The following is a 10,343-nucleotide window of genomic DNA, read 5'->3' on the forward strand; positions in this document are numbered from 1 at the left end:
AAAGCATAATGCAACAATGTTAATTCTCTATAGAATTAAGAATAAATTAAATTAGAAAACCCAATGTTCACGAATATTTGGTAAAAAGCAGTTGGGAGGTGGGTGGAAACAGAGTTGGGAAATCAAACACAGATTCTTACCAGATGCAAACATTAATTCCATTGGGTAGCAAAGCAGAGGGCAAGCTGAACAGCAGTAAAGCCAAACTCTACTGATGCAAAGAGAAAGATGGTTTTGTCTTGGATGATTACATAGTCATTATTATTAATAGTAAGGCAACAGAATATTCTTTATTCATCTATAATCTAAGTTGTTTGTGTGTTTATCTTCTAAGTATATCAAGCTGGGATAATCTACTCTGTTCTATGTAATGAAGAGGAGTGGCATTTGGTTGTGGTTATATCTTGAGGGACGGGGTTGAAGAACAAAGAAGGGAGGGACAGGGCAGAGAACGGAGTAAGACAGTGGAAAGTTACGCAGTGAAGAAGGATGATGATTGAAGACTTCTCAAGTAGTTGGGGAATAATACCTAAAATAAGATTCCAACACTTTTGCACCTTCCAAAATCTATAGTGAAGTCTCCTTGATCACTGAATCCACCTTATTTTTTATTTTAGAAATATAAAAAAAATTAAAAGCTAGAGTTTATGTCTCATATTTGAGAGAGGAGCATAGTTGGAGGCAGGGAGTGCAGAGAATAAAACCAGTTGCAAAATCAGAATTATCAGATGGCTTTGAGGAAAACTATAAAAAAAAAAGATGGCTAGTGATAAAATTCTATCTTCCTAAGCAGAACATTGGGTTCAATTCCAAGCAGCCCTCCCCTGCCTCAATCACAGCTAACACTTGTCTGTCAGTGGAGTTCCTGTATTGTAATGCTGAACAGGTTTCACTCCCAAGTTGAGGCCTGGAGATTAGTTTCTGAAAATCAACCAGTAAAAACCTGATGAATACCCACCTTTCATTGGAATGGCACAAGACCAGGGTGCATTACAATATTGTTTTGGGGTTTTTTTTTGTGTTTTAGTTTTCATAGCATCATCATGAGGCAGGGGCCAATTTGATGGATGTTAATGAGAGACATGGAAGAGGTCGGGTCCCTGGCCTAAGCATGTAGTCATCAAGAGGCATGGGCAAGATGTGAGCCTGAGGCAGCCTCTGTCTCATCACTGTGGTACTGACAGGATGAGACACAAATGTAAGCAGGCAGAAGACTAGGAAGGGAGCCATCAGTGTGCACCCAGCCTTGTCATGTCCTGGGCAGTCACAATTGTCACACACCCATGTTCTTGCTGTCACTCTGCTGAGGCTTTCATGTTTATTATTTTTGTGTCTCCAGGCAGCTACGTTCCTGTCAAATGGTGATGGGATGCCAGGTCACATTAGCCCCAGTATGATATGAAGAGACAAGTGCTGATGGAAGGTGCCACTTTCTTGGTTCAGATGGGCACACTAGTCACCAGGAATTAATGCCACTCCATTGGCCCTGTCTTCCTGCTAGAAGAAAGGTGACGATGCTGGAAAGGCGGGAAGAAACCAGCTTTCAGGGTTTTAAATTTACAAAACCAAGAGTTTCTGTGCTGGTAACAATGACATTAAGGAAAGATACATGAGAAAGTGAGCAGACAGAATCTGTTGTACTACGATGGGCCAAATGGAATCCATGGGTGACACAAGCAGTTATGCATTCAAGCACCAAATTAAAGGTTGGCGGTCTGAATCCACCTAGAGGTGACTTGGAAGAAAGGCCTGGAGTGTAGTTCTACTCTATAAATGTAGGGTCAATATGGAACACCGTGAGTTGAAATCAATTTTACAGAAGTATTTTATTTTTTTTAAAAGAAATTTATAGACGTATAGCGATGGGAAAGTCGGCTGTTAGGGACCTCTCTAAAGTACTCAAAAGCAACAGTGTGTCTCTGGAGACTAAGGTGAATCTGGTACAGACCATGGTCTTTGCAATCACTTGTTATGCATCAGAGAGCTGGACAATGACCAGGGAGGATAGAAGGAGGATTGATGCTTTTGAACTTTGGTGTTGGAGAAGAGTGCTGAGGGTGACGTGGACTGCTAAGAAAGCAAACAGATTCATCCTGGAGAGGGTTAAACCAGGCTGCTCCTTGCAGGCAAGGATTCTGAGGCTTTGTCTGACATACTTTGGTCATGTTGTAAGGAGGGATCAGTCCTTGGAGAGGGACATCATGCTTGGGAGGGTGGAGGGCAGGCGCAGGAGGGGAAGGCCCTCTGGGAGATGTATTGATTGGTGACTGGGGCAATTGGGATGAGTGTGTCAGAGACAGTGAGACTGTCACAGGACAGAGCAGAGTTTAGAGCTGTTGTATATAGGGTCGCTATGAGTCGCAAGCGACTTGACGGCACATAACAACAACAACAACAATTTGTAATGATGTTGCCTATTGGTCCATGACCCAGTCAACCTATAGACAACATCATGATAGAGAAATGACTGAAACTGTCAACATCTTCATCTAACTTGGATTTACAAATAACACCCTTGGTACCAAGAAGTCAGAAAATAAAGGGCTGTATTTCACCACGAGAATCTGCAGTTAGGGACCTCTCCAAATTATTTAAGAGTAATGATGTCACTTTGAATACTAAGGTACATCTGATTCAGGCCATGGTCTTTCTGATCACTTGCTATGCATCTGAGAATTGGACAATGAATAAGGATGGAAGAAGATGAATTTATGCCTTTGATCTGTAGTGCTAGAGAAAAGAGCTGACCATCTCATAGACTGCCAAAAAAACCCCCAAACCAATAAGTCCTGGAGAGGCTGAGGCTATGCCTCACATACTTAAAGCAGTTACTAAGAGGGGCTATTTCTTGGAGAGGGACATGATGCTTGGAAAGGTAGAGGGCTGATGAAGGAGAAGAAGACCCTCAGTCAGGTGGATTGAGTTGGTGACTGTTGCAATGAGTTTTATCATCAAGAAGGATGAGGGTGGCACAAGATAAGACAGGGTTCAGATCTGCTATTTATAGAGTCACTATGGGCCATATTCAACAGCACCTAACAACAACTATCTGTAATGAAGGAGTTTTAATGACATAGCCCATCCACAAAGGGTTACAGTGCTATCTAAAGGCCAAGCCTCTCTGGTAGCTTGGATCCACAAACGTTTTAACAGGAGAAAGCTAGGCAATTTCCTCTCTTATTTTTTCATTTTTTGCAGACTGGTTTGTTTACAAAATTCAAATACATTGTTTTTTCACACAGGATCTTTCTCATTTCCTTCACGCCCTCCATCAAATGGTGCGACTCTATGATTAACCTCGCTGTCCCATCCTTACCCTTCTGTTTCAACCCTCCCCTCCTCCTTGGATCTTCATGCTCATTCTACAATAATGCTTTTATACAATATTTGTTCTTGTGGGCCTGCGTCAGTTCACCCAGCACAATGCTCTCGAGTCCCTCCCAAGTTAAGTAGTAATTTACAAAATCATTGCTCCTGAACGCTGTGTAGTTTTCCATTGTGTGAATGCACCATAATATCTCAATCCATTCCATTGTGGTTGGACATTTGGGCTGTGTCCATGTTCTTGTGATGGTGAATAATGCTGCTATGAACATTGATGTACACATCTCTGTTTGTGCCTCAGTTTACATTCTCTTGGGGTATATTCCAAGCAGTGGAAGAGCTGGGTCATATTTTCTATATTCAGTTTTTTTAAGAAAATGTCAAACTGCCTTCTAGAGTAGTTGTACCATTTTACAATCCCCCTACAATGTATAAGAGTTCCTTTCTTGCCACATCCTCTCCACCGTTTATTACTTGCTGCCCTGTTAAACTGTAGGAAATATCCTCTTGAGGAACTTACAGCTTGAGGAACTCAATGGAGGAACATCTATGAGTCAGTTCTATTTGAATAGCAATAAGTGAGTGATTTTGAATGGGTGAGTCATTACTAAGTGATTCATACACCACCTTACTCTAGTTTAGCCCAATAGTCAAGAGACTCATCTTTGGTCCATGCTGATCTGAGTTTAAATTTTGAGGTATTTCCTAGTGACCTTGAGTAAGTTACTTCAACCCTATGAGCATCACTTGATAGTTTTGGGTAGGTTGAATAGATGCATTTTTTCATCCATCCAGAAACTATTCAACGTTACTAGAACATATACTCTGTGGGTGATGCAAGTGGTTAATAAACTTAGCTGCTAATCAGAAGAATGGAAATGAAAATCCACCCAGAAATGCCTTGGAAGAAAGAACTGATAAACCACTGCAAAATATAAACCACCAAGAACACTTAGGATGTTGGCGTGAGTTGGAATCAACTTGATGACATCTGATGATTATTGATATTTGAATGCATATTTCTTGGAATATAACAGTCAAGAAAATAGATAAAATTCTTGCCTTGATAGACTTTATGTTCTAGTATATCTGTTGTCATTAGAGAGCTCTGGTGACCTAGTGGCAAGAAGATACACTTCAATCCTGAAGCACACAGTTCGAATCCACCAAGTTCTCTACGGGAGAAAGATGGCCAGTCTCCTCCTGTGTGATTAATTGTCCCTGAAAACCCACCAGAGGATCAGTTTTGGGTTGTTTCCAACTCAATGACACACAACACACAACAGTTTCTGTGTTGTTATTAGATACCATTGAACTGACTACAGCTCGTAGTTACCTTGTGAACAGCAGACCAAAATGTTGCCCTTTCCTTGTCCATCCATGTTCAAGTCCATGTGTCAATGCATCTGTGGAAGGTGTTCCTCTCTTCCATTTATCCTCTACTTTTCCCAGCATTATATCTTTTCCCAAGAACTATTCCGTTCCTTTATAATATGCCCAAAGTATGTAAGATGTAGTTCTATCTTCTTTGCCTCTAATTGTAGTGAAGTAAGGCTGAGAGTAAGCAAATAAATAAGTACTTATAATGTACACAGAGAACATTAAAGAATTTCTGGCTGAAAGTCAATATATTGTTGTTGTTAAGTGTCATCAAATCATAGATAACTCATAGCAACTCTATGAATGAAAGTCTTGAACACAAAAACCTCCCATCTTTTCTCTTTGTCCATAGAATTTTTGGTGACAAGCTATTTTAGATTTTACTCTTGCTTCCAAGCCTGTTTTAATTCAGGAGATCCACGAAACACTACCCACCATGGGTAACCATTATCATATTTGACACATCAGTGACACAGTGTTTAGTATCACAGCAACCACAAGCTGCCTTTCTACAGCAAATTGCCAGACCATTGCTATACTACTTAGAGGAATGTTTGACTGAAAACAATATGCAGTAAATTATATAATTTAATCTTTATATCATTTCTGCAAAGCATTGCCTGTTCCAATGAAGAACCTGTCAGCTATTACAATAACTTGGCCAAAATAAATCAGCCAAATCTTTGTTCAGTTGTAAACGCTGCAGTGCTGAGAAGTAGGAATGGAGTCTGGACACTCACACACTTCTTACTCTTCAACAGCAATGGCTGAAAATCTGGTAAATAATGGAAAGTTTCTAACATTCGCAATCACTAGATTGTCCTATAGTAAGTATTGTGAGTTGAACAAACTCATACAAATAAATGAGTCTAGAAGTCCACAGGAGGTATCAATGGTTAATACAACCAGACTACTAATCAAAAGGTTGGAGGTTCAAGTCCACTCAAAGGTTCCTTGACCAACAGACCTGGGAATCTACTTTCAAAAATATAGTTTTGAGAACTCTATGGGGCACAGTTCTGTTCAGACTCACAGATATTTGTCAAGAAGCAGAATCAGCTCAATCACAGCTTTAAAATATGAGCTGAAGAACCACTTCATTCCCCTTTAACCACTATTCCAGTTTGTCTGGAACTGAAGAATTTTTTAGTGGTAGAACTAGCGCCATCTGAAGCCAACTAGAACAATTTGGACATTGCTGTTATTATTATTATGAGCTGTTGCATTGTCTGTGATTCATAGTGACCCTATGTACAAGAGCTTCTCAAACGATTCTTTTACAAAAGAACTTAAACTGCTTCCTATGCAGTTCATTAGTTGAGATTCATGTGTAAAGTCATAGTTTGTGTCTTTTAAAGAATGTATTTGTAATCGATAAATCATTGTAAATCCAAAATTCAATCATTCTATCTGCAGCCTCAGTTCTATCACCAAGCCTATGATTTCTAAGTACTGGTCCTTCTTCACTGATTCCAACTTTTATATTCCAGTCATCAATTATCTTCTATGTGTCTTAATTGTATGTTCAGTCAATTACAGACTGCAAGATTTGGTAAAAATTCTCAATTAACAGATGCAGGCTTGAATGCACTCACCAGTCTATGCCAAGAAATTTGAAGGACAGCCATCTGTCCAACGTCTTGGAAGAGGTCCATATTTGTTTCCATCTCCAAGGAAGGTAATCCAACTGAATGTGGAAACAATTGAACAATATTACTAATATCACATGCAAGTGAAATACTACTGATGATTACTAAAAAACAGCTAAAACAGTACATTCATAGGGATCTGCCAGAAGTTCAGGCAGGATTTGAAGAGGCCATGTCACCAGGGATATAATTGCTGATGTCAGATGGATTCTGGCTGAAAGTATGGAATACCAGAAGAACGTCTATTTATCCTTTATTGACTATATAAAGACATTTCACTGTGTGAATCATAAAAAGTTGTGCCTGACCTTGAGAAGAATGGAAGTCCCAGAGAATTAATTGTGCACATGTGGAACCTATACCTGGACCAAGAGGCTGTTTTGTGAACAGAACAGGAGAACATTGCATGGTTTAAAATTGGGAAAGCAGTGTGTCAGGATTGTTGTCTCTCTCCAAAATTCTTCAATGTGTATGTTGAGCAAATTATCCATGAAGCTGGACTCTATGAGGAGGATTGTGGCATCAGGATTGGAGGGAGACTCATCAATAACTTGCGTCATGTAGATGACACAATCTTGCTTGCTGAAAGTGAGGAGATCTTGAAGCTCTTGTTGCAGAAGATCAAGGAATGCAGCCTTTGGTATGGATTGCATCTCAACATCAAGAAAAGTACAGAACATCTGCAAGACACAATTAAAGACCTAAAGAATTGGAAAAATGTGCCCTGTTCGTGGATAGACTCAATATTGTGAAAACAACAACCCTAGCAAAAGCAAGCTACATGACCAACACAATTCCAATACAGATACCAAATTCATTTTACAAGGAGATTGAAAGGGACATTGTCAAGTTTATTTGGAAAGAGACAAATATAAAGTGGGAGGGATAGCACTCCCTGACCTTAAGACCTATTACACAGCATTAGTAACCAAAACAGCATGGTACTGGTATATTGTAAGGCACATAGACCAATGGAATAGAATTGAGAATCCAGAAATGGACCCGGATATCTATGATCTACTGATATTCAACAAGAAAATAAAAACTATTAAATGTGGAAATGAAAACCTCTTTAACATATGATGCTGGCAAAACTGACTTGCTACCAGTAGAAAGCTGAAACAGGATCCATATCACATATCATACACAAAAATCAACTCAAGGTAGATTACAGACCTAGAAATAAAGGACAAAACTATAAAGCTCATAAGAGACAAACTAGGATCAAGCTCAGAAGGTCTATGGTATAAAGAGACTGCCAAATACAGCCAGAAATACACAGTCTGAAGGGGATAAAATTGATGAGTGGGATCTGCTAAAAAATAAAATCTCTGTGCTCATCAAAAACTTTTTCCAACAGGGTGAAAGAAAATCTACTGACTGGGAACAAACATTTGTAAATATCATCTCAGACAAGGGTCACCTAACAAGTTTATAGAATACTCCTGGGCCTCAAGAAGAAAAAGACTGATAATTCAGTTACAAAATGGCAAAAGACATGGAAAGACTTTTCACAGAGGAGGACATTTGGATGTCCACGGACACATGAAGAAATCCTCAAAATCACTGAAAAATCAAAGAAATGCAAATCAAACCACAATGCAGTAATAGTGGCAAAGTTTAGCAGGGCAGAAAGTAATAAATTCTGGAGAGGAGATGGTGATAGATAGGAACCCTTATACATTGTTGGTGGGATTGAAAAATGACACAACCACTCTGGAAGGCAGTTTGGCATTTCCTCAAAAAGTGAACATAGAAACCCAGCTATTGCACAACTTGGAATATACCCTGAGAAAATGAGAACTGAGGCACAAATGGAGACTTGTACACCAATGTGCATAGCAGCATTATTCACCATAGCAAGAACATGGAAACAGCCCAAATGTCCAACCACAATGGAATGAATTGAGAAATGATGGTACATTCACACAATGGAATTCTATGTAGTATGCAGGAGTAATGATTTTGTAAATTACCACCTAACTTAGGAGGGACTGAAGAGCATTATGCTGAATGAACCAACTCAGTTCATAAAAACAAACACTGTATAAGACTAGTATTGTAGAATGTGTAGGAGGATGCAAGGTGTGGATGGGAGACCAAAGAGGTGAGGGCTTAATCATAGGGAAGCACAATTTGATGGGTGGAGCGGGGGTTGACAAAGGAAATAGGAAAGATCCAGTGTGAAAAACAATGTATGTAAACTTTATAAGTAACCAGTATAAAGTAAACATTTTATTTAAATAAAAAATATCAATAAAAAGGCATTTTTTAAAAAAGAAAACAAAGATGAGGGACTGAATAATTTAAAAGCGATGTATGATAGGGTATTATGGTTATCACAAGAGTCCACAATTAAGGTTGCATAGTGGAATGTACTTGGGGCCGTGGGAAGGGTGCGGGGGGATTGTGTACCAGGGAGGGAGTCTTTCTTTTACTTTTGAAAGAGAGGAGCGAACTGGGGAGCAGAGGGAGAGGGCTGGGCCGGTAGAGAAGTGCAGCATTGAATGAATGGAAATCCAAATTCTCTGTAAATGTTCATTAACATTATTAAAAAAAGAAGAAAACAAAGATTCTTACCACTGGACCAATAGACAACATCATGATGAATGAAGAGGATATTGAAACTGTCAACAGCCTCATCTTGCTTGGATCTACAATTAACATCGTTGGTACCAGCAGTCAGGATATAAAGAGGTACAGTACACTGGTAGAATCTACAGTTAGGGACCTCTCCAAGTTATTTGAGAGTAATCATGTAAGCTTGAGGACTAAAGTGCATCTGATTCAGGCCATGGTCTTTTAAATCCCTTGCTATGCATTTGAGAGGTGAACAATGCATAAGGATGACAGAAAAAAAATTGACACCTTTGAGGTGTGATGTTGGAGAAGAGCACTGAACATCCCAGGAACAGCCAAGAGAACAGATACGTCTTAGAGAGGGTGCAGCTGGAGTGCTCTTTGGAGGCAAGAATGATGAAGCTTTGTCTCACACACTTCTAGGAGGGGCTAGTCCATGATTCTGGGAAGGGTGGAGGATCGGTGAAGGAGAAGAAGACCCTCAACCAGGACTGACATGTTGATTGCTGCAATGGCTCTTGTGTGACAGGAAGTGCGAGGATGGCACAGGATAGAACAGCGTTAAGATCTTTTATTCATAGGGTTGCTATGAGTCGTACTCAAATTGACGGTACCTAACAACAACAACAACAACAACAATAACTCATTGCACATCAAACTGCTTGCATAGGTATGGGGGAAAGAATATGACCCGGATACATACAGTTCGTGATTTTAAATAATTCTTTATTTTAACAATTCATGTCTCAAATTTTAGCACTGATGGATTCTATAGAAAGAAGTAATATTGATTAAGCAAGAAACAGCAAAAGAAGATGGAAATAATAAACAGAGTCACTGGACCAAAATGAATTGATCAATTCTGACCGTTTCCAGAAGTAATATATGAGCAAAACAAGTGTCATAGAGTGAAGAAATCCAAGCTGTATTTAAGGCATTAACAAAAGAATGAAGCTCCAGGAATTGATGGGACACCACCTGAGGTGTTTCAGCAAACAGATGCAGTCCTCGTTTTTTATTTCCCTAACCTTATACCTTATGTACAGATTGAGGCTCAGTGTCAAGAAGACGAAGTTTCTCACCACTGGACCAATAGGCAGCAGCAGGATGCATGGTGAAGAGACTGAGATTGCTAATAACTTTAGTCTGTCTGTTTGGCTCCATGGTCAACACTCTTGGCACCAGTAGCCAGGAAATAAAAAAAAACATATTGCAATGGGAAAGTCTGCTATTAGGGACTTCGCTAGGGTACTGGAGAGCAATGGTGTCACTCTGGAGACTAAGGTGCATCTGATACAGGCTACAGTCTTTGCATTCACTTGTTATGCATCAGAGAGTTGGACAATGACAAGGGAGGATAGAAGGAGAATTGACGCCTTTGAGCTGTGGTGCTGGAGAAGAGTATTGAAT

This window comes from Elephantulus edwardii, unplaced genomic scaffold (assembly GCF_000299155.1).
Source record: "Elephantulus edwardii isolate Elephantulus edwardi_28Jun2011 unplaced genomic scaffold, EleEdw1.0 scaffold00321, whole genome shotgun sequence".
NCBI lineage: Eukaryota > Metazoa > Chordata > Mammalia > Macroscelidea > Macroscelididae > Elephantulus > Elephantulus edwardii.